Source organism: Triturus cristatus, chromosome 4_1, assembly GCF_964204655.1.
Source record: "Triturus cristatus chromosome 4_1, aTriCri1.1, whole genome shotgun sequence".
NCBI lineage: Eukaryota > Metazoa > Chordata > Amphibia > Caudata > Salamandridae > Triturus > Triturus cristatus.
The window spans coordinates 790,308,254-790,333,988 of record NC_140585.1 but is presented as its reverse complement, the minus strand read 5'-3'; the positions used below and the strand labels follow the sequence as shown (position 1 = coordinate 790,333,988).

At 42.9% G+C, this 25,735-nt stretch overlaps 1 long non-coding RNA gene across 4 annotated transcripts in view; it reads left to right on the top strand.

Moving 5' to 3' along the window:
* LOC146855537 (uncharacterized) overlaps positions 1-25,416 on the top strand; it is a 174,939-nt gene extending 149,523 nt beyond the window's left edge. For 3 of the 4 annotated variants that reach the window (XR_014981338.1, XR_014981339.1, XR_014981340.1), the window contains 6 exons: positions 5,738-5,958; positions 12,035-12,121; positions 15,937-16,032; positions 20,407-20,512; positions 24,580-24,701; positions 25,320-25,416. This is a non-coding gene — a long non-coding RNA (uncharacterized LOC146855537). The remainder of the gene's footprint in view (positions 1-5,737; positions 5,959-12,034; positions 12,122-15,936; positions 16,033-20,406; positions 20,513-24,579; positions 24,702-25,319) is intronic. The other variant, XR_014981341.1, reaches the window with a different exon arrangement.
* The last annotated feature ends 319 nt before the right edge of the window (positions 25,417-25,735 follow it).

The following is a 25,735-nucleotide window of genomic DNA, read 5'->3' as shown; positions in this document are numbered from 1 at the left end:
AGAGAGAAGCATGATGCCGCCGCAGCAGCCGCTGTCGCATCATCGAGGAAGCATGTCGCCACTGCCACTGTTCACCGTCGCATCACCGGAGGAGCGTGTCACAGTTGCCGAGGGTGTCATCGCATCACCGGGGAAGTGTGTGCCAGGGCCTTTCGTGGCTCAGAAAATCACCAAGTTCGCCGCACAGCTGTCCGGCGTGCACGCATCGCCTCCACGTTGTCGCATCGCAGTAAAGTCGCCATTTTGTCGCATCACACCAGATCGTCGCAATGCATCGAGGCTCCATCTTGTCACATCGTAACCGGAGCGCAGGAAGAATCGACACATCATCTTCTCTGCGACCCTTTTGTTTGTTTTGCATTACGCATCCCAGGTACTTTGACAAGTGTTGCATTTATCATCTACAAGTTTATTTATGCAACAACCCTTTTTAAAGACATTCTACTGAGTTTCTGTATGTTGGATTTTTGTTGTTTTGGTCTTGTTTAGTTTAGATGAAGATATTTTATTTTTCTAAACTGGTGTGGGGTTCATTTGTGGTGTTTTCACTGTGTTACTGTGAGTGTTGGTACAAATACTTTACATTTTGCCTTTGGGATAAGCCTGTCTGCATGTGCCAAGCTACCAAGGGGGTGAGCAAGGGTTATCTAAAGTGTGTATCCCCTTACCCTGACTAGAATCAAGGGTCCCTATTTGGACACAGGTACCTACCTCTGCCAACTAGAGACCCCAGTTCTATCAGCATGTGCTCCATAATGCATTTTGTCATTTACAGCAAAAAGCTTTTCAGTTTTAATCTTCTTGCAAATTTGAATGGATCAATCTCTAAGTCAACAAAGTCACAATTCTCAGCTTTCTGATTGGCTTGATTCGGACACTGACCAGAGAGGAAGCGGTCACGTGAATTGACTAAGCATCTCAGCAACTATGCCGATTGGCTCTAAAATTTTCAATGAGAACGAAGTGGTAGAGTGTTCTGATTGGCTCGATTTTAATACAGACCAGAGAGGGGACAATCCTTTTTGAAAGACACAGCTTTGTAACAACCATGCTCATTGGTCGACACACCTCTGATGAGGGGACGTGGTGGATTATTAGGCGGAAAACAGGCTCTGGTGTGAATTTTGTACAACGATTGCCTATTGGCTGAGAATGGACTTAAATTTGGGTTCCGAAACGGGATAGGTTTACACGTATAACTAAACAGCATTTGTATTCGAACGTAGAACATGGCAGGTGAGCTGGGTGCACCTAAAGGGCTCTTATTGAGTGGCGGTTATGCTTTTGACCTGTCTGTGCATATTTTGAAGCGGTTTACCTTTCTAGCACTTCCCGATATTTGAGGATAATAGATTAGTATTTGTGAACCTTTAGGATTTTGCTTAGATAGTTAGATTTAAGATAACTTTTTCTTTGATCTCTACCACTCTGACCCATACCAATATAAAATTATTTTTCACATGATCTTTTTTGTTTAAAGAATACTAAATAATTCTTGTCACTTGATCTTATTTGATTATAGATCGGATAAGAAGGCAATCATCCTTTTAACACATGAAAACTTGGACGCTGTGCGGAATCCCAGCGCATAATAGTATTGCGGTAAAGGTTATACACGCCAGTTCCCTTTAAAGATTTACCTAAGTGAGTTCCATTCTTGCTTGGTATTCTAAGGCTCTTGATATTGGAGAACATTATCTCTGTATAATACCTGAATGTTATTTATTAATAAACCAATCTATATGAATATAGACACCTACCAGGTTCTGTCTGACTGTGATTCTTTGTCTTTTATATGGCCACTTCTCATGGTATACATTGATTTTTTGCATGGTATATATTGGTTTAGATTTTGTACTACTCACTTCCCTCGTAGATGTAGCTTGTTTACTAATATAATCTTGTGGTCCGTGGATGAAATGAGAGGAGCAAGACTGACAAGAGATAAAGAATTGGTTTAAGCAGAGATATGTTTCTCTGTTAATTCATTGTAAAATATTGTCGTCTGATGCTAGTTCTGCCCATTTAATGAAATAGATATGTCTGCATCTCCAATGATTGTTGACATTGGGATATTTGGGTTAGAATGTATATAGGCAGGGGGTCACACATGAAGAGGTGATATTTGACAATATGTCTGATTAGGAGTATTTTTGACATGTTTCTGTATGTCTGTCTGGTTTTATAAGTTTTAGGTTACTTACAAAAAATCTTTTGTACATAGAGGAAAACAAAAAAAGATTTATTACATTGTTGTTACAGCCCTGAGGAAGTCCATGTTGGATGAAACGCGTTGGCTGGGCTGAAGTATGCATGTCCCTCATGACTACAAATAAAGAAAAATTGGGAAAAGACTCTCCAAGATTCCCTTCTCAATATTTTTGGATCTTATGGATTTGTGGTACTGATTGTATTTTACAAAAAGAATTGTATATAATCGTATGCTCCTTTTCACAGTATGGTTTTGAATCCTATCTATGTGTGTTTGCATTTCATGTGTGCCTTAAAGATATATTATATGTCTTGCTGTGTGAGACAGTATGCTTCCCCACCTTAGATGTGGAGCGCAGAAGAGCAAATATACACTTACTCTTTTATACTTACGTTCAGGATATTTGGATATTTTGGTTGTTGATGCTCTGACAATGCTATTTGTTATAGAATTATATTTTTGTACTTGATATTCTAACATGCAACTGATAACACACACTACTTTTCTGTTGAATCGCACATCGGCAAAAATGTTTATATGAAAAGTGTAAACATAAAATATGTGTAGATTTGTGTGGTAGGTAGAAAGTGTGCACATAGCCAGTTGGGTGTAAAGATTTGAGGGAAGAGAACAAGTTTGACAGAATGTCTGTGGTAGGCGCAAGATGAGATGTGTTTGTAGCTAAATGAGCGATATGTGTGCATGTGTACAGTGGATTCTCAAGTGCAAGTTTAGTTGTTACATGAAAATGATATAGCAGCAGAAGTATGGACAAGGGCATAGTTCACTTTCAGTATTGGCTCAACACTGTCCAACCACTGTGATGCATTAACCACACTAGAAACTCAGGTGAATTATGAGATCACTAGTTGCTCGTGCACCTGTAGACCCTGACTTCTGAGCTGTAGCCCACCCCACACACAAGGATGGGTCCGTAGTGCAATATTAAGGTCTGTGTAAGTCCTGTTGTTGCAAGGTGATGTTGGTGAAATACTTAACATGTTACTATATTCTTGCACACAACTTCAGGAGAGCACAGGATCATTCAATACCACTCTCCACATATGACAGGCATTTGAAGTGTAACTTGAGGATACCAAAAGTGCACTCAACTATGACTTGTGTATATGTATTTAGATGTTGGCAGAGGGGTAAAAATTGGACAGATAGACCAAGCACGTTCTCACTTGCAACAGAGATATGTGACATTAAGCTATTTGTTGCACTATGACAGTGAGCCAGACATTCCTTACATGCATTTAATCAGTGCACCATTAGAGGCCTGTTGTGAAGGGGGAATGTTAAGTGTGAATATCTTTAATTATAAAAACCCTCTGATACACATTCAGTTCCATCATGAGGTAGGCATAGTGACCTAGCATTCACATGTTACCATATCCACCGTGAACCAGCTGATGTACAGTAGCCAACTGGGGAAAGATGAAGCTGGTTTGTGTGTACCCAGTAAAAGGCAGCATAAACATCAGTGACGTGGCCCTGGCATTGCAAACAGCTAGCATACTGATGGAATGCCAGTGGTGTCTGTTGCGGAAATTCTGTTCTTGGTGGCAGGTGGCTGAAATTCCACATGGTTGTTATTGAAGGAAATAGGCAGTGGCAAAGAATTGCCATGCCATCCTTTGCCTCCTTTGGTAATGCATCTCAGTACTTGGCACAAATGCCAAGAACGGTTTCACTGTGAGATGCCAACTGTTGGCAAATGGGTTACTGATTGGGGGGAGGGGTACGGTACTCAAGCAGCAACACAAGCCCTATCAGGGTGAAACACAGGCATACCCCTAATTAACCTGTGCTCAACCCTCTTGTAGCTTGCCATAAAACCAGTCAGGCTTAACTTAGAGGCAATGTGTAAAGTATTTATGCAGCACTTCAGTAATGAAGTGAAAGCACAACACAAGAAACATCAAACACCAATTTAGAAAAATATAGTAACATTTTATAAATTATTTGACGCTAAAAAAACAAAACTCCAATCAGTAGAACTGGAGATATGCAACTTTAAAGATTTTAATAAAATAGCGCCAAAAAGCACAAAGCTCCAATGGTTATCTACCTGCACTAGACCGGGACAAAGTCACAAATTCAGGCCGACCACGATGGAGCGTGGTCTGGCCACAGTAACCCAGTTAGGCCTGCAAAACACGGTACCTTAAATCCTGGTTGCATAGCGATGTGGAGTCCCAGGTCAAGCACGTGTTGCGCAGTAGGGCGATGTGAGGCCCTTATGTGGAGATTCATCTTGCAGCGACAGTTCCAGGGAGCTGTGATGGGCGATATGCGGTCCTTGTGTGGATTTCCATCACACAGTGGTTCATATGCAATGTCTTGGGAGGTGATGCAGTGCCCTGCAGTTCCAACGTGGAGTTTTGGGAAGTGATGTGTTGCCCTGCGTTGGTTCTGCAGCTGGGTTCTGCAGCTGGGCTGGGCAGTGCTCCAACGGTCCAGCACTGGGGTGGCACCACATAAGATGGCACGACTCATAAATGGCATAGTTGAAGTGATGGGTTCAAGGATGTTGCAGCCTGTTTTATCCCAGAGGGTCCGATCAAGAGGCCAGCCAACTAGTCCTTGGAATTGCTCTGGTGGTCCTGGGTTAAAGATGCAGAGACCGTCATTCTTACTCAGGCAACAGGGCTGCAGGGCAGCAAGGCAGCAGGGCAGCATAGCAGGACAGCAAAGTGGCAGTTTGTTATAATAATGACCAACGCAGGTAAGGAGGTAACTCTCCTTTAATGGTCTTTACACCACCACAGGATCCAGCATAACCATGAAGGGTGAAGTGGAATGTTGGTGACAGGGAAGGCAGGAACCACTGGGAGGGGAAGAGGAGGGGGGAGAAGGAACGTACCAAGTATAGGATTACAACACACCTCCCTGCATAGGGCGAAAGAGAATGAAAGAGAGAGAGAGAGAGAGAGAGAAAGAGAGAAGGAGAGCCAGGGGAGAAGAGGGGCGAAGACGGAGGGAGGAAGAGGGGGAGGACAAGGAGCCTACCAGGAGAAGGCTGTGTAAACAGGCAGCGACAAGGTCACTGCAATAACAAAGTAAGCTGATGAGCATCAAGGCTTGAGAGAGGACAAGGAGGAACATTTTACGTTATCTCTCACTTAACACAGTAGTCTCTGGTCCAGATAGGTGAGCTCCTTGTTCTCAGAGATCTTCTGGGACTGAGAGTTTGAGACTCTGTCTCTGGGTTACTACCGTTGTCGAAGACACCCCCTTGTCCATGAGGAATGATTCTGTCCATGCTCCATGTTTGGCCATTGTCGAGATGGACTACATTCTTTCCTACACTAGATATTTTGCACGGGTCTGAAAACCTTGATGCTTCTTTCCTGCGTGCTTTAGGTAAATCCACCCGGACCCAATCTCCCTCTTTGAACATTTGTTCTTTTACATGTTTTGTCTGGTCGTATCTGACTTTGTATTTAGCTTGGTGTTCTTCCACTTTTCTTGAGATTTCACCTCTGTTTACCACACAAGTGTCCTTTCTTGACCCTACAGGTGGAGTAAGTTTCGTCTTCGGGATCCTTCCTTTCGAGAGAGGTGAATGGGGAAACCCCAGTGACACTATTTGGAGAAGTGCGATAGGCCCATACCATTTCCACTAACGCTGAATTAGCTGGTGTCCCCATTACTTCTGCCCTCTGCAAACACTCTTTGAACAACCAGTTGATCCTTTCCACTAAACCATTAGCACGGGGACAATACAATGCAGATTTGTGGTGAGTGATGCCTCTGTGATTCAGAAACTCTTTCATATTGTCCGAAGTGAACTGTACTCCGTTGTCTGTTATGAGGGTGTCAGGTAACCCCTCCTCAAAGAACACATTTTCTAAGAATTGTATGACGACTCTTGTGTCGATTTGATGGACGCATTTGTAGACCAACCACCGTGAGTGATAGTCCACCAGCACCAAGATGAAGCGTTCCTTCAATGTTTTTAAGTTGAGAGGACCAATGATGTCCAAAGCTAACTTTGACCATGGACGATCAGGCACTTCGACGGGAGAAAGAGGGGGCTTGCGGGTCTGGTGAGTTTTGTCACTACGGCTACAGTCTACACAATTTCTCACCACTTGTTCCGTCATGGCGTCCATACCTGGCCACCAATACTCCAGTCTGATTTTGTTCTTGGTTAGACTCCGCCCTAAGTGTCCTACGTGTGCCAGTCCCACAATCTTCTCTCTCAAGTTCTCTGGTGGAATAACTTTCTCCCCTGTGCAAATCACATTTCCTTGTATATTAAGTTCTACTCTGACATCCCAGAATTTACCTAAATTGGTAGGAATGTCATTCTTGTTTTCAGGCCAACCATTCTTGATGAACTCTTTGATCGAACACATTTCCGCATCAGTTTGCATACCTTCATTCCATTCTTCCTTGTTCAAGCAGGTAAGTTACAGTATCACATCATCACATTCACAACTAACAGGAGCACTCTCTCCCTCTAATGGAGACCGTGACAAAAAGTCAGCAACCGTGTTTTGATGACCTGGCATGTATTTCACACAAAAATTGTAGCCTTTCAGTCCCAAAATCCATCTAGCAATTCTGGGGGTGGTTTTGTTGGCTCCTTTGGTGGTGAAAGCAAACATCAGCGGTTTGTGGCCCGTCTTCACTATGAAAGGAATACCCCACAGAAAGAAGCGGAAGTGTTCTTATGATTGTTCGTACACCTGACCAACTGGTCCCTAATTAGTGAATCCTGAAGGGACTCAAACTCAGATGTGTTTGCCAAACCCTTTAAAGCTGCGATGAATGGCTTAACTTTCTCACTCTTACCCTGTGTTCTTGAAAAGAACTTGTGTCTCTCTAACACTACATTTATTTTCTTACTGAAATGTTTTTGTAGTTTGTTTACTGCCACCATATACACATTTTCATCTTCATCACTATCACTTCCACCTTCTGCATTAGTTGAAATATCATCATAGACTTTACGTCCCTCAATGCCCAAATTGTGTAACAGGGTGTGTAACTTACGTAAATGGGAACATTTCTCCCCCCCTATAGCAATCAGATAGGACTCCAGTAACCCAAACCATTGTTTCCAAGGTAGAACCGGTTCTCCTGCCTCGTTAAGGAAAGGTAGAGGCTGCGACATATTAGCAGCTGCCATAGTTTGACAATAACTGTGAGGAAGGAGGTAAAATACAGCAATACAAGACAATGAAAACTAGGTATGTATGAGGAGAGCAAAAACAATATACTCACAATTGTTTTACACCCCACCCAATGCAAAACCCCATGTACATTTCAATGTGGGATGGAGCAGTACAGCAAATTAGCGAAGTTCCGGCCAGTCATAAAAACAATGAATATCACCCAAAATACACATCAATACTGTGGCGAAGATCACCACGCATGAAGGCTCACTTGAACGTGTGACTGAGCAATGATAATCAATAGGAAGCTGTGCTTGTCAGCGTGAGCAGACAAGCGCGATAACAGTGATGATAACTGTGCCCATCAGTGACCCAACTATGTGCAGCTGTGCCCGTCAGCGTGAAATGACAGGCAGAAAAACTCCAATTGCTGTGCCTATCAGCGAAATAGAAGAAAATAAATCACGACTGAGTTATTCCACATGGATGTATGGCAAATTACACTGGAGCCCCAGAGGTTAAGAAATAGCTGTTTTCCTTAAATCTCCCACAACCGGACTGTAATATGAAGACACACTGCCACCTGGTGGATGAAATCAGAAGCGCACTCCCTCGCCTCAGCTGTGAAGTGTCAATTCTGACTGAACAGCTACGAGCGTGCGAGATGGAATGCCCGGCTCCCGCCACGATCGTGTCAGAAATGTTGAAGAAGTGGCTGCAGACTTGAGGAATTATTACCGGGGCTGCCCCAGACTGCTGTCTCCCAAGCAAGAATGACTGCACACGCCACCCTGGGGACACCACAGAAGAAGGCGTCTTCGCAACAGCACCTCAGACGGCAGTACCCAGCCAACACAGCGCTGAGACAGAGAAAGCTGATATCCGTCACAGAGGCAGCGCTGAGGGTCACAGGCAGGGAATATGCCAAGGACACTGAAGCACACTCAATGAAACGAGGCGGAGAATTAAATAACGCTGAAAGCAATCACCCTCGTACCACAGGCAGAGCAGGGAAACCGCGGTAGGAACCGGAATACCCCGCTACCTCGGCAGAGGCAACGCTGAGAGGCCACATGCAGGCAGAATGTCAGTAGTCCATTTGAAGCGCTCGAAGTTGAAACGAAAGTGGAAAAAGCGCTGCTCTCAACAACCCAAGGCAGGCAGCAGCATAATAAAGCAACCAGGCACAGTCTTACTTGAATTTGCCACAGCAGAGCCACCACCGGTACTGGACAGAGAAGTACTCCTATCCGCCAACCACAGGAAAGCTGGATTTGAAGAAGAAAATGGGGGTGGTGGTGAGCCGTCCCCACACAGCGAATCGTCGCCAGTGTTATAATAATGACCAACGCAGGTAAGGAGGTAACTCTTCTTTAATGGTCTTTACACCACCACAGGATCCAGCATAACCATGAAGGGTGAAGTGGAATGTTGGTGGCAGGGAAGGCAGGAACCACTGGGAGGGGAAGAGGAGGGGGGAGAAGGAACGTACCAAGTACAGGATTACAACACAGTTCTTCATGCAAAAAAGCAGCAGTTTTTCTTCTGAGTCTTCCACAGTCTTCCATAGTCTTCCACTGGTCCAGATGCGGTCTTAAGAGTTGGGTCTGGGAGTCCATTATTTATACCTGGTGCCCACTTTGGAGAAGTAGGAGAAGTTCCGGAGGTTTCAACCCCCCACCCCCCCACCCCCCAAGGTGTCAGGCATCCTCTTCCTCCCTGCCCTGGACCTGGGGTGTTTGAAGGGTTTGTTCTGGCAGGGCCTTTGTGATGTGCAAGTGTGGTAGGTGACAGATCCTACACCTTGTTAAGCCAGAGTTACCCATCCTGCCAACTCCTATCTTCCCTTTGTCCCACTGTCTGAGAGCACTCCACAAGAACAGCTGCCATCAACCCAGGGATAGGCTACAGACACCAAATGGCTAGGACAAGAAAATGCTAACTTTATAAAAGTGGCATTTTCAGGATTGTGACAGAGAATCTGACTTTACTATTAAAGAGGGCTTTTATTTACAATTCTTTAGACACCACACCTGATCTACCTATCTGCTTGCTCCTAATTGAAAGTTATCATTATTTATTAATTATGATAGGGAAACCAAATGTTATCCTATCGGAGAGATAGGCCTTGCAGTGTTGAAAAATGAATTTAAATGTTTTTCACTACCACTTCATGTAAAACTTAAAAGTACATGTCCAACTTTTTCAATACACTGCACCCTGCCCTATGGGCTGTTTAGGGCTTGCCCTATGGGTGATGCATATGCATTCAAAAGAAAGGCCTGACAAAAAGATTATTTTGCCAGGTCGAATTTTCAGTTTAAACTGCACACACAGGCTGCAATGTCAGGCCTGGGACATGTTTAAAAGGTTTCTTTAGTATGTGGTGCAGGCCCAGTAGTAGCATTTAATTTATATGCCCTGGATAAATGTGGTACCACTTTACCAGGGACTGACATGTAAATTAAATATGCCAATTAGGTATAAGCGAATGCTACCATGTTTCAAGGACAGAACACAGCACTTTAGCACTGGTTAATAGTAGTTAAGTGTACAGAGTACTAAGCCAGCAAAAGCGAAGTCAGCAAAAACAAGGGGGTAGAAGGCAAAAAGTTGGGGTAAAACCGCACCAAGGCTGCCAGGTCCAACACCAACCATGTCCACATTGGTACTCTGGAAAGATCCAGCAGGAAGGAAGTGTAGTACAGCAAGTATATTGATATGAACAGGGATGTCCTGGGAACAAGCTATAAATGAAATACCAGTTACGTCTATCACTAACTAGCTACCATGCTACTTCCTGAATGTGCTCTTGCTTATTAAGAATAAAGCAGAATTCTTGGAATTCATTCAGTCACATAATCCAAAATGCCTTTTTGTAATGGAGACCCAGGTATGCGCTGATTCCGAATCTGATATTGCTGATGCAATGCCTTATGGGTATTGTATCGTGAGGTGGTCTGGCTGTTCCTTTTCACAGTATTTACCTATGCACTATCTCTCATTTCTCTTCTTCACCTTCTGAGGCTATTTTGTACGAGTTGGAAGTCTGCAATACTTTCACTTTCTGGCTTACTCAGTTATTGCTCCCAGGTTCTAGAGTGAACTTTGCCTCCTCCTTAAGCATGCTTTTGTCCAGAAATAACATTTTACTATCAACTTCCACCTCGAACAGCAGTCTTGCTTGCATTCTAGATCTCTCATTGACAGTATGTCCAGCTTTGGTTCCTCTCGCCTTGCAAACCTGCCTACTCTTTCAGAGGCGCATATTCTGGATGGGATTTTTACCAATAATGCCTCACTTAAAGTTGAGATAGTGCTCCATGTACTTTGGTCTGCTCATAACATTATTGGATTTACAGTCAATATGCCTAGATTGGAAAATATAGGTATTTCCCCTTCGGTGAAGGTCAAGCTTAGGGACTGGAAACAGATGGATGTGGACACTATCAACGATGTTCTAAGCTCCACTGGGTTTGTAACTCATTCGGCTCCTGAGGTGGCTGCTGTTCAATATCATAACTGACTCGGGGACTGTTGATATATGGCAGTACTTCTCAAAACTTTTATACAGCACGGGAGAAACCTTCATTCCCCTGGTTTTCTGATAACCTCAATTCATTGAGGCAGAGGTGTCGTAGGCAAAAATGCAAATGGCGCTTAGCGTATGACCCTCTGAAAAAAATTACCTACAAGTCTTTAATTTATGAGTACGAACAGGGCTATTTTTGTGGAAATATCCAAATTGTGTACATCTAATATTATTAATGCTCAAAAATCCCACAAAAGAATTGTTTAAAGTTGTCAATGTATTCCTGATTCAAAAATACCAGTAGACACAGAATTACCACAATCTTTATGTGATGAATTAGCAATTTTCTTTTGCAGTAAAATTAGTAATATTCTTTCTGAGATCTCGAATTGTCGGGGAGTACACAAACAGATGTCTCGTACACTAACTTTGGGGTGGACAGTGGAAATAATCCCACTCTTTCTCTCTCCCCTCTATTCCTGGATTCTCAGCTAGTTCAGTTCCTGTGCTTCCTTTTTCATCACCTTACCTGGAATCCCCAGCTAGTTCAGGTGCTATGTTTCCCTGTGAGTCAAACAATGTCATCCTGTTGTCTTCCTTCCCTCTGCTCTCTGTTTTTCAAGTTAAGACTCTTATGCTAAAAATTAAGTCCCGATTCGCTTTAGACCCCTGTCCTCTGAGAATTCCACATTCTATCTCGGAGGCCGTAGCTTACCAGCCACATCTCTTCTTAAGGTTATAATTACTTCTGGTTGCTTCCCAAAAGCATGGAAGGAGGCAAAAATAATTCTTCTGCTGAAAAAGCCCAATTTGAATATGAAAGATCTAAAGCAGCGTTTCCCAAACTGTGGTCCACGGACCCCCAGAGGTCCGTGATACATTCCCAGGGGGTCCGCAGGACTTGAGTGCCTGACGTCGTAGTAAAAGACAAAACACCCATGCGCCCGCACAGCTAGATGTGAATGCAAAACCACAATACAATCTGGCCAATCACCATTCAGCTTTAAGTGCGAGCTGAAGGGTGATTGGCATTATTTTATTATTTGATTCTGCTAGTCACCCGACGTCGCGCTCGCACGGCAGTGCGTTTGTTTCCTCTTGTGTTCGCGGCCAGCCCCAGGGCAATTTGCTATCATATGTCCCCTTTTTCCCTGAAAGCAGGGTACAGCTGTGCCTCTTGAGTCGAGGCTGAAGAGCATTCGAAGACTTTGAATCGGCAGGAGGGCTCTTCTCCCTCTGAAACTGCATGTAAGTGTTTTATGAGTGTACCCTTTTACAGTAAAAGTGCACACATAACGTGTTTCCTTTTTATGTCATCAGCGCCTAATGTAACATAGCTGCCAATGTTTTAGATTGCCTATGTGTGACATTTTCATATGTGTGAGTGTGTGTGTTTTTTTACCGAGCTTTTTCTTCACTAGTGTCTCAAAAGGAAAGCTAGGAAAGCAGTGCTTTTAGAGAGCCCACGCCTGTCACTTCTCAGCTGCTGAGGGTGGCAGAGGTGACCTGACATCGAGCGGCTTCCAGGTGTAATAAGACACTAAATACTAGACGTTATGTTAAGGGTGCCATATTATTGGTAATTGGCAAAAACAAAATGCAAGTAGGGTTTACTTGGCGAACCTGGGGAACAGAATATGGTGGTGGAAAAGATGGGGTGAGCTGAAAGTACATTGGGTTCAGGGCAGTTTGTAATTGGGCAGTCGTGAACAACAGAAGAAAATGGCCAGTGGAATTTATGGGCGGCCATGAAGGACGGAGCCGACTTTGATCACATAGGACAGCGCTGGGCTGGACAGGAATGAGAGTGTTTATGTCAGCAGTGTATCAGCACAATGAAAGTGCAATGTTGGGCAGCAGGGTTAATGCTAGTGGTAGAGAGGTAAAAAGTTGGCAAAAGAAATGAAAAAAACACCCATAGATCTCGAGGTGCAGGTCATAGAAGCATAGGAGGATAGAAGAAAAGCAGGTGACTGGAATGCGGCACGAAGGAGCAGGCCAGAGTATCAGAAACCGGAAGAGACAGACGAAATACTGCGTTGTCTTTCCTCTGACATTTGGTGTGACCTTGAAATTGTGAGCTTAAATTATCGGACAGAAGCCTTTACCTGCCACCCTCCAGAGAATGGTAAGTGGAGAACTGATATATTGAGAAGTAGTTACATCTGTTATTTCCAGTGCTTTGAAACTGCAAGAGTGTGGCATGGAGCTCTTCTGAAAATAAGTTATTAGGATTACTAATCATAAAGAACTCTAGTGAGGTATGTGTGTGGCAGTACTGGGAAGAGAATGGTAAAGTGAGGAAGCAAGGGACTGGTATTGGGCAAGGTTATGGAGGGATAGAACGACATGAAGAAAGTTAGGGGAGGGCAGGATTTGGCAAAGGGGTCAACCAGAGGCAGCAGTGCAGTGTCTAAGGCAGGTGCAGAAATACCAGAGAGGCCAAGCAAAACAGGATAGCAGAAACCTATACCCAATATCTGCAAACCAGGTCCAGTGTGGGCAGTGAGAGCAGGGCTTTTAATAGCCCAAGCCCAGCAGCGGACCTCACTTGGGGGTAGAGAGGCAAAAACATACAGTGTTGTATGCAAACTGTTACCGTTTCCTGGCCCTTCCACAATCTAAAATCCACAGGAATGTCTAAAATGTTTCTCTGAGGAAGGGTGCAGCCCTTCCTGCAAATGTTCAAATAAGACGGGGTATCAAGTGGATGCTCACGATAATGGTTAGAACCCACAACCAGATGCAGGCATATGGCACCAATGGACAGGTACACAATAGTGGGTGTGATTAATGCTTCTGAAACATGAGGGGTAGTTTCAGGGCAAGCTTCTCTCCCTCAAAGAATAGGTACAGCACATCATCAACAGTGCAAGTATCACTCACAGAACAAACACATAGTAGTATTAGCAGTGCAAGCGTTCCTCTCTCGCAGAGCAGCTACACAAGGTGCATCAGTTGACAAGTTTCCCAGGTTCATAGAAGTATACCACACCGCCCCTCACATAACAGGCACAGCTCAGCATCACCATTGCAGGCTTCCATTCCTCATAGAACGGATATGGCAAGGGCATGAGTGCAAGCTTCGCTCCTTTGCAGAATAGGTGCAGCATGGTAACAGCAGTGGAAGCTTCACTCTGTGACAGAAAACCTTTATAACAGTATATCAGTACAAACTTCCTACAGTCACAGGACAAGTAAAGCTTAGGAATTATCAGTGAAGCTGCCTCTCTCACGTAACGGGTGCAGCACAGTCTGCAACAGCAGTGAAAACACCCTTGCCTATTTGATGCGTATGTTTTAGTATGATTGTGTGGATTGTTAGGTGCTTTGATGTTGGAGCAAGTAAACAGCCCCACCACATATTTATGTGAAAAAGCTTTCTCAAATCTTATGTACCTAAAAAATAGGTACAGAAATCGCTTGGTAAATGTAGAATATAACCTAAGTATTCAACTTTCGAAAATAAAACCAAACATAGAAAGGTTAGTCGCCGAGATGCAGCACCAAACTTCCCATTAAAATTTTAGATTTTTGCATATTTTTCAATATAAAATATTAAAAGCTTTAGTGATGCAAGTATTTGCTTGGTGTGTACTTGTATGTGTATTTTTTGCGAATTACTGTTTTAATGTTTTAAAATTTAAATTGTACAAATTGTTTGGGGGTCCCCGGCTTCCAGTTGTGATTCTGTGGGGGTCCTCAGGAGTCAAAAGTTTTGGAGCCGCTGCAATACATCATTGCTGCTATTTACCCAGCTGCCAGGTAAATAGTAAAATTCCTTTGCTACTTTCTAGGCTACTGGTCAAATAACATAAAAGTATATTTAAGCAGCAGCCACACAAATAATTAGGTTTATTTATAAGGCTTCTGGCTCAATCATACATCTGCTTTTGCCAGGTTTGATTGACTACTGGCCAAATAGTACAAAACCTTTGCTATTTATCCAGTGACTAGGTAAATATAGAAGTGCAGAATATTTACTATTTAGCCAGATGCCATGCAAATAGTGAACGTTTCCTGCTTTTTGCATGGCTGCTGGCCGAACAGTGCAGAATCTCTACTATCTAGCGAAAGGGCAGGTAAATAGCCACTACCTAAATAGAAATATCAACTAAAATAAATAAATACACTTTAAGTTAAGGGGAGAAAGTTTAACTCACAGGTAAGAGATGTTGCTTAAGGACTAGAGCTGCTGATCTTTCAAATGCAAATCTGGTTTCAATCCTGCCCACAATTTAACAGCCTGAAATTCTTGGCATAGCAGTGACTTTTCCATACCTAAAAAGATGTTTAACTTCTGCCTTTCATATTAAAAGAAAAATATAGTCCTCATCTAAAACGCTTCAATACCAATGGGCTAAGTTCCCACTATGTATTAAAAAACACACAGACACAATGTGAATGATAATGCTTCGGATCCGACTGACATATTTTATATATGAATATATGCTGCTACCTTGTGGTAATTAGTTGAAATACACTTTCGAAGTTAGTCAATCCATAAACGTGGTTGCAAATAAAATGGCAGTTACAAATGGTTATTAGGTCTCGCCTGACCCAGCGTATGCGCTGATCTGGCGAGACTTTTGAGAGGGCTCCAAAAAGTGCTACCTGGCCAGCCTAGGGCTACAGTGCATGTGTGCGGGCGCGCGCGCTTGACCGCAATTACTTTCACTTTCGCGGCCGCTTTGATGTTTGATCACGATCACTTTCATGGCTGCACGGCCGCTTGTTTATCTTTGCATTCTGGTACTTGTTGCCCTGTGTTAATAGGGTTAAAATCAAAACGACTAGTTCCAGAATCTACTGAAACATCAGTAGGTGAATTTCCCAAACCGAAAATATGACAACTTGAAGTCATTTCCTCTTTGCTGTTGTACACAGCATAGCTCTCAGATATATGTTAGGAGAGGGCACACTAAGAGAAATAGAGAAAATACTGAGGAGAACATTGGTATTTTATTATTTAACCTTGCTTTTATCTACATATTTTTTTTCTGGATGTAATAAACTCACACAGGTCGAAGATTTGCTGTTCATAGCTATTTTTGCTTTTTCAGGGGCTAGGTATTAATGACGTTGTTCGAAGGTTAGCTGTACATGCTTTGGCCAAACAGCTATCGAACGCATATAGAAGATGGAAAACACCAAAAAAGGTAAGCGGTGTCAGGCGAACAACAGAAGGACTGAGTGTGTCAAAGTTAATGGTGTCTCCCAATGTAAGGTTACCTGCGCCCTCTTTCTTTTGACCTTTGCACTTCCTGGTCAGCGGTGACAGAATTCTAAAACGTCACGGATATCTTAAAGGGAATATAAACATGGGATACCTTTGAATTATTCATGCGCATTTTCATACTTAAAAAATTGTGAAAAGAAGCTTTTGTATTTTTCCGTCAAAGAACAGCCGTCACTGGAGAAACACGAGGAGCACGGTCTCTGTTAGCAGCCAGCTGCCTCTTTGGCGGGAGTGTAATTAACCCCCCATTTTCTCCTCAGAGGGTCATGTGTAAACACAGATCAATCAGCCTTGTGTAGCCTGCCAGCCAACCGGTGTGCACAGGAGGCAAAACAAAGGCAGCATGCCATGGAAATCCACTTTTACTGGCATCTTCATTCTAGCAAAGGGACCTAAAGAAAGCGCAAGTTGGGAGATTCATTGCAGCTTTCAACAAAGAAAAGAGGTACTTTAAAAAAAACTAATTTGCTTTACGCTGAAACTTCTAAATTGATTCTGCATATCGTGGGAGGGGCAAGATGTACTAGTAATAGACTTACAACACCATGGCTGATATTTTAGGATAGTGCGTAAGTCACAACATGTACTTAGAGACTTCACTTTATGTACTGATTTGTGTAACCCGCTTCGCTGGAGGAAAAAGGCAATGGAAGCAAATGCCTGCTTACACACATTCTGCTGTAAAAGAATGTTTACATTATGCGTGTTAAAGTTACAATGGTTTAAGAGTTTGTCACGTTAAGCAAAAGCCTTTTTTTCTGCATTATACATTAAATTTAAGTATAGCGTTCAAGAGAACACTATGCCTGTACTTTGCAGCACCTCTGATATAATGGGCTCTTGTTGGTCAGTAACATTTACAGCTGTGTTAATGTTAGCCTGCTTCATAAAACTGAAACTCAGTGATGTTGAAGCTCTGCGTCCTCTGGTGATATGTGCTGTCTGGTTGTACTGCTTGAATAGGTAAGTATGTGGAGTGTCTGAAGGTGGTGTGGATTTGTGCCCATCTCAATGCGTCTGTATTATAAATTAAATTGATCTGTGTCAGGGGGTTCCAGTGCTTGGTCAATTTGTTCCCCCCCCAGAGTTTTATATAGGGCAAACTTGACCCGAAGGTATCAGAGCACTTTACGTGAGCACCAGTTGCATTACACAAGGACACATTCTTTTTTTAGGTCTTGCCTGAGCCAGCGCTTTAGCGCTGCTCTGGCGAGAGTTTTAGTAAGAGGGATTTGGAAGTGCAGACTAGTGGCTTTTCAGGCCTCCAACTACAGTGCCTGTGCGCCGGGCGCGCGCACCATTTGTCAGCTTGCGTGAACACTTTCGCGGCCGCTTTGATGTTTTCAGTGAGCTGCGCGGCCACTGAGAACATCAAAGCGGCCGCGAAAGTGCACACCATTTGTCAGCCTGCGTGCCTCTCTCCGCCTACCCCCCTCCCTTATCCCACTTCCTGCTTGTTCAACAAATGCCGTGTGTAAACAAACTTTCTTTGGTTGCATGGCATAAGTTTCCAAACAAATACCTTGTGCAAACGAACTTTCTTTTGTTTCACAGTGACTCTTGCTAGAGCTGCCTGCCTATGCTCACATTCCCAAATAATTCTGGTTGGAAACGCCTGCACACAGCCCTCTCTCAATGGCCTGGGCATAATTAAACAATCATTGGCATAGCCAATAGGTCTCGCTTTTGGGCCCTTATAAGTATTTAGTTATGCAACTGTTGCCTGGCTAAACACTTATAAGGTCCCAAAGGCGAGACCTATTGGCTATGCCAATGCTTGTTTTTTTACTTAAAATCACAAATCATTACAATGGAACTGTTTTGCCCTTGATCACATCTGATCTCTAACTTCCATCTATTCTTCCCCCTGTGTGCCTATTGCTGTCTTTCCTCTAGAGCCAGGGCACATTTTTGGTAATCATGCTCTCTAAAAAAGTTCATTCAAAATACAGAATCAACAATCACACTTTGCCACGGAACCAAGCTGTATCCGGCTAATGAGCCCAGAACTAGGGCAAAACCGATCTTGGGTTGCTTGTGTTCCGGCTCAGGGAGGGCCTGGCTTGGCAGTTCGGGCTGGATTGTTCCTATTGGGGCAGGGTCAACACTAATTTGCATATAGCTGAGTCCAAACTGAGGTGGCATGGTGTGCGAAATAATGATGGATTGGGATGCGGCCCGGGTGATTACCAGTGGCAGAGTTTAATTCAAGCATTCCATCAATCACTGTTTTGTATACTTTAAATATAACTAGGCTGCCTTTATTTACCAAGATAATATCCTTTTCACATAAGGATGTTTGCACTGACTAGGCCTCAAATATGTAGACACCCATTATGTAATTTTCTCCTTTGCATGCCCTATATTGCCGCCCTCTACTCCATCTACCACCACCTCCACTGCCGTGTAAACTGGCCTTTGAAAACAGTTGGATGGGAAAAAATTTAAATTTTAACATCAAATTATATTTATTTATACTTTTAAAATACTTTAAGGTAAACATTATTTTCTGTGGGATTTCATTTTAATTCTCTACATCCATTATTTTCCAGGGGAAGCTGCTGCAGTACCAGAGGTTGAACATGTGTGGTGCTGGGTTTACTACTGTTTAATTTTTGTGACTAGCCAAAAGTACTAAACTTAATCAAAATTGTAAATACTCCAAAGTGTAATTTACCTTTGTGAATCAGAATCTAAACAATTAAAACAAAATTCAATCAATCAGAATTTGTAGAGCACTGCTGCTTCACCCCTGAGGGTTTTGAAGCACTGTGGGGTCCTTCTGCTGGATCATGCTGCCTGTACTTATTGGCTGAACATCCAGGTCTTGAGGTCCTTCCTGACTGTTGGAGTGATGGTGAGGCTCTGAGGTGAAGGGGGAGGGTGTTCCAGGTCTTAGGCACTAGGTGGGAGAAGGGGCTGCCTCCACTGTTTGCTAGGCGGATGCGTTGGGTGGCTGACAGGAAGATGGATCTTTTTGTTGAGGTAGTGCCTTGTAAGCGTGGGTGAGCAGATTGAACTGGCATCTCTTTGCGACTGGTAGCCAATGGAGTTTTCTGAGGTGAGGGGTGATGTGCGTCTGTCTGGGGAGGTCGAGGATGAGTCTGGCTATTGTGTTCTGGATGGTCTTGAGTTTCTTCATGAATTGGGAGGTAATTCCTACATAGAGGGAGTTGCCTTAGTATAGTCTGCTGGTGACAAGAGCTTGTGTGAGAGTTCGCCTGTTGTTGGGTGGGAGCCAAGTGAAAACCTTCCTGAGCATTCGCAGGGTGAGGAAGCAAGTGGAGGAGACAGCACTGACGTGCTTCTTTATGGATAACTGGCTGTCGAGGATGATGCATAGGTTGTTGGAGAGTTCGGTGGGTTTGGGGGTAGGGCCCAGTTCAGGTGGCCACCATTCGTTGTTCCATAGGGTGTCCTTGCCTGTCCTGAAGATGAGTACTTCTGTCTAGTCTGTGTTGAGTTTGGGACAGTTGTTGTTAATGCAGATGGCCACATCCAGAGAAATATATGTTTCGTATTATCCGCACAAAACACTCATGTCCCCATTTAGGCAATCATAGATATGTATTTTGTCACCATACTTACCATTGTCTCATGTCACATGAATATGTGCCTCAAATGTTTTCTCTTGTCTTAGCATCTGTCACAGAAAACATGACCAAGCATTTTCAAAGACTCTGTTATACTGACAAGTTACCACATAGAAACATTGTTAGCATTGTGATATTTCAATACTCTGCGGTAGATTTATTAATATATCATGCAACGTAGCGCATCAACCAAAGTTGAGTTGCGTGAGATGGAGTAAGAGGATAAGCACCTCATAAAGATATGGCACTCCTTCTGCTCTCTTCGCACCACACACACACACCTTTGCACCACAGTGCAAAGTTGTCTGCATGATGTCTAGACAAACGTTAAAACGTTTCCTACTTTGGATGTGTGCTGTACTATGCAGTACACATGCAAAGTCAGAAAGGTTTGGAGAAATATAACCATTTCTCCTTGTTAATGCCTGCTTCAAAGAGACATTATTTGTTGGTGAACAGCCATGTTTACTATTGTTAGTAGATAGGGGTTTGCATCAAAGACCAAGGGTGGTCACCTGGGAATATCACAGCTGGAACACGCCCTTGATGCAAAGTGATGCTAAACAGCAGAGAGCACTGCTTTGTGTTACTTTCAGGCATCTTTCCTGCACATAACTTTTGTGTTGGAAATGTACATTTTGCACTGCTTTGCATCGCTTTTGTTAGTAAATCTGCACCGCTGCATGTTTGTCTCTTCACAGCTGTAGTGAACTCATAATCCCCTAATACACATTACACCGCACCCATTGGGCCACAACTGGGGACATCCTGGAGCAGCAGTTCCGCCTGCTGTCATTCATTGTTGAGGTAATTATGTGGCTCTAACCCATTAACTACAATGTACTAAGCATTTTATTAACCCCCCTTTGTCATTTCCAACAAATGTTTGCGAACTATTAAGTTGCACGTGTGTAAGGAATATGCTACATCCTGCATTTGTCTGCATCATCACGTTTACACACCTATCACAACTATTCTTCGTCAAACCGCCATGATTCTGATGTCTCTCGTTACTAATTTCTGTAGCTGCTATATGAACTGACACATCTCCACAGCCACCTGCAGGCAGCATTGACCAGTCATGAATGTCACAGGGTCCGTCCAGACAGCAAGCTTCCATGGAACTACCAGGCACATTACACTCTTATCTCATGTTCATTAGCTCAATTCAAACAACAGCTATCTTTATATGCCAATGTTTTGTCCTATCTATATGTAAAGTTGTACTAACAGCAGTGTAGGCCAATGAAGGCTGCCCAGGTATCTTAATTCTCAGCTTGCGTCTTCCTATATTATGCTCAAACGTTTTGTGACCCCACTGCATAGAAGTCACAATAATACACCAATTCAAAACCATACGTTGAAAAGGAGCATACAATTATATACAATTCTTTTTGTGAACTACAATCAGTATCACAAATCCATAAGATCCAAAAATATTGAGCAGGGAGTCATTGAGTGTCTTTTCCCAATATTTCTTTATTTGTAGTCATGAGTGACATGCATACATCATCCCAGCCAACGCGTTTCGTCCAACATGGACTTCCTCAGGGCTGTAAAAACAATGTAATAAATCTTTTTTAGTTTTACTCTATGTACAAAAGATTTTTTATAAGTAACCTAAAACTTATAAAACCAGATAAACATATAGAAACTTGTGACATATACTCCTAAACAGACATATTGTCAAATATCACCTCTTCTTGTGTGACCCCCTGACTATATACATTCTAAGCCAAATGTCCCAATGTGAACAATCATTGGAGATGCAGACATATCTATTTCATTTCACATCCAGAACGGCTGGTAATTAATTAATTCCAACATCAGTTTCATTATATAATGACAGTAACAAATGTATATCATGGACATCAGAAATTGTTAATTCAGATCTTTTTATTTGACTGTGTTGGACATGGCCCTTTTTGCAGGGTTATCCCTAACCTTTTTGCTTCTTCCTCCTTTGTTTTTCCTGACATGTGATTGTTAGCTATAGAACTCTGGGCACTTTACCACTGCTGATCAGTGCTAAAGTGATTATGCTCTCTGTGTACATTGTTTTAGTGATTGGTTATCCATGATTGACATATTTGTTTTACCAATAGGTCCCTAGTACAGTGCACTAAGTGTGCCAGGGCTGGTAATTCAAATGTTACTAGTGAGCTTGAGGCACTGATTGTGCCACCCACATACGTAGCCCTGAAAAGAGATCTCAGGCCTGCCACTGCAGTGCCTGTGAGCAGTTTGTTAACTGCCATGTTGACCTGGCCAGTGTACCCACTTGCCAGGCCTTACCCTTCCCTTTTCTTACACCTAGGACACTCCTATGGTAGGCCCAAGGTACTCCCCTGGGCAGGGTGCAGTGTATGTGAAAGGTAGGACATGTACTAATGTGGGTAACATGTCCTGATAGTGAAATACTGCCAATTTCGTTTTTCACTATTGAAAGGCTATCTTGCCCAAAGGACAGAATGGGGAATGCTGTGTAACAGTTTTACAAGCATATCTTCCTATAGGAGTAAGATAAGAAATTAGAGTATGGTATCCCTGAACTCAGAATTTAATAACACATCTTTTGGGAAGGATGGTTTTTAAATTCTGTGTTTGAAAATAGCACTTTTAGAAAGTGGTTATTTTCTTGTTCAACCTTTCTGTGTGCCTCTGCCTGTTTGTGGATTGACTGTCTGGCTTGAGAGTGTCAGGGGCTGGGGTGGCTCCAGGAGTCTGGGTGAGTCAGCTGAATAGGCCGGTCTGCATTTAGAGTGGTGGGAGGAGTAGCACCTGGGCCTGAATAGGCCTGTGCCTGCCTTTCACAATGCTGGCTCCGCCCTCTGTGGTGCGTCTGATGTCCCTGGCTCACACTAACATAGGAAGAAGTTGGGCACTGGCAGAGTGCACCCAGAACTGGTTTGGAATGGGTCAGGACCCCTCACACATAGAGAACAAAGACTTTTGGGGTATAAATATGAGAGCTGAACCCCCTGAAAGTTAGACTACTTCGTGATCAAGAGGAATCCTTGCTAAAGAAGATCAGCTGAAGAGACTGAGGAGAAGTTCTGCCCTTGCTGTGTGTCTGGGGTTGGCCTGCAGTTAGATGTTTCTACTGAGGAGAAGACCAAGGGACGTTGTTGTGTGCTGTGTCCCCTGCTTGAAGAAGGACTTTGCTCTGTGCTGTGTCCATCTAAAGAAAAGTCTCCAAGAGCCAGAGAAGAGCTGGCCTTCTGTTTCTGAAGTCCCAGGCACAAAAGGACTTCACCCCTGACTTCCTTGCTGGGTGTTCCAGACTGCCAGGAGGGCCTGTAACTGTGTGTGGGGCCTTTTTGCTGTTGGGAGCTAGAAGCGCGACGCAAGAAGAGAGAAGCATGATGCCGCCGCAGCAGCCGCTGTCGCATCATCGAGGAAGCATGTCGCCACTGCCACTGTTCACCGTCGCATTACCGGAGGAGCGTGTTACAGTTGCCGAGGGTGTCATCGCATCACCGGGGAAGTGTGTGCCAGGGCCTTTCGTGGCTCAGAAAATCACCAAGTTCGCCGCACAGCTGTCCGGCGTGCACGCATCGCCTCCACGTTGTCGCATCGCAGTAAAGTCGCCATTTTGTCGCATCACACCGGATCGTCGCAATGCATCGAGGCTCCATCTTGTCACATCGTAACCGGAGCGCAGGAAGAATCGACACATCATCTTCTCTGCGACCCTTTTGTTTGTTTTGCATTACGCATCCCAGGTACTTTGACAAGTGTTGCATTTATCATCTACAAGTTTATTTATGCAACAACCCTTTTTAAAGACATTCTACTGAGTTTCTGTATGTTGGATTTTTGTTGTTTTGGTCTTGTTTAGTTTAGATGAAGATATTTTATTTTTCTAAACTGGTGTGGGGTTCATTTGTGGTGTTTTCACTGTGTTACTGTGAGTGTTGGTACAAATACTTTACATTTTGCCTTTGGGATAAGCCTGCCTGCATGTGCCAAGCTACCAAGGGGGTGAGCAAGGGTTATCTAAAGTGTGTATCCCCTTACCCTGACTAGAATCAAGGGTCCCTATTTGGACACAGGTACCTACCTCTGCCAACTAGAGACCCCAGTTCTATCAGCATGTGCTCCATAATGCATTTTGTCATTTACAGCAAAAAGCTTTTCAGTTTTAATCTTCTTGCAAATTTGAATGGATCAATCTCTAAGTCAACAAAGTCACAATTCTCAGCTTTCTGATTGGCTTGATTCGGACACTGACCAGAGAGGAAGCGGTCGCGTGAATTGACTAAGCATCTCAGCAACTATACCGATTGGCTCTAAAATTTTCAATGAGAACGAAGTGGTAGAGTGTTCTGATTGGCTCGATTTTAATACAGACCAGAGAGGGGACAATCCTTTTTGAAAGATACAGCTTTGTAACAACCATGCTCATTGGTCGACACACCTCTGATGAGGGGACGTGGTGGATTATTAGGCGGAAAACAGGCTCTGGTGTGAATTTTGTACAACGATTGCCTATTGGCTGAGAATGGACTTAAATTTGGGTTCCGAAACAGGATAGGTTTACACGTATAACTAAACAGCATTTGGATTCGAACGTAGAACATGGCAGGTGAGCTGGGTGCACCTAAAGGGCTCTTATTGAGTGGCGGTTATGCTTTTGACCTGTCTGTGCATATTTTGAAGCAGTTTACCTTTCTAGCACTTCCCGATATTTGAGGATAATAGATTAGTATTTGTGAACCTTTAGGATTTTGCTTAGATAGTTAGATTTAAGATAACTTTTTCTTTGATCTCTACCACTCTGACCCATACCAATATAAAATTATTTCTCACATGATCTTTTTTGTTTAAAGAATACTAAATAATTCTTGTCACTTGATCTTCTTTGATTATAGATCGGATAAGAAGGCAATCATCCTTTTAACACATGAAAACTTGGACGCTGTGCGGAATCCCAGCGCATAATAGTATTGCGGAAAAGGTTATACACGCCAGTTCCCTTTAAAGATTTACCTAAGTGAGTTCCATTCTTGCTTGGTATTCTAAGGCTCTTGATATTGGAGAACATTATCTCTGTATAATACCTGAATGTTATTTATTAATAAACCAATCTATATGAATATAGACACCTACCAGGTTCTGTCTGACTGTGATTCTTTGTCTTTTATATGGCCACTTCTCATGGTATACATTGATTTTTTGCATGGTATATATTGGTTTAGATTTTGTACTACTCACTTCCCTCGTAGATGTAGCTTGTTTATTAATATAATCTTGTGGTCCGTGGATGAAATGAGAGGAGCAAGACTGACAAGAGATAAAGAATTGGTTTAAGCAGAGATATGTTTCTCTGTTAATTCATTGTAAAATATTGTCGTCTGATGCTAGTTCTGCCCATTTAATGAAATAGATATGTCTGCATCTCCAATGATTGTTGACATTGGGATATTTGGGTTAGAATGTATATAGGCAGGGGGTCACACATGAAGAGGTGATATTTGACAATATGTCTGATTAGGAGTATTTGTGACATGTTTCTGTATGTCTGTCTGGTTTTATAAGTTTTAGGTTACTTACAAAAAATCTTTTGTACATAGAGGAAAACAAAAAAAGATTTATTACATTGTTGTTACAGCCCTGAGGAAGTCCATGTTGGATGAAACGCGTTGGCTGGGCTGAAGTATGCATGTCCCTCATGACTACAAATAAAGAAAAATTGGGAAAAGACACTCCAAGATTCCCTTCTCAATATTTTTGGATCTTATGGATTTGTGGTACTGATTGTATTTTACAAAAAGAATTGTATATAATCGTATGCTCCTTTTCACAGTATGGTTTTGAATCCTATCTATGTGTGTTTGTATTTCATGTGTGCCTTAAAGATATATTATATGTCTTGCTGTGTGAGACAGTATGCTTCCCCACCTTAGATGTGGAGCGCAGAAGAGCAAATATACACTTACTCTTTTATACTTACGTTCAGGATATTTGGATATTTTGGTTGTTGATGCTCTGACAATGCTATTTGTTATAGAATTATATTTTTGTACT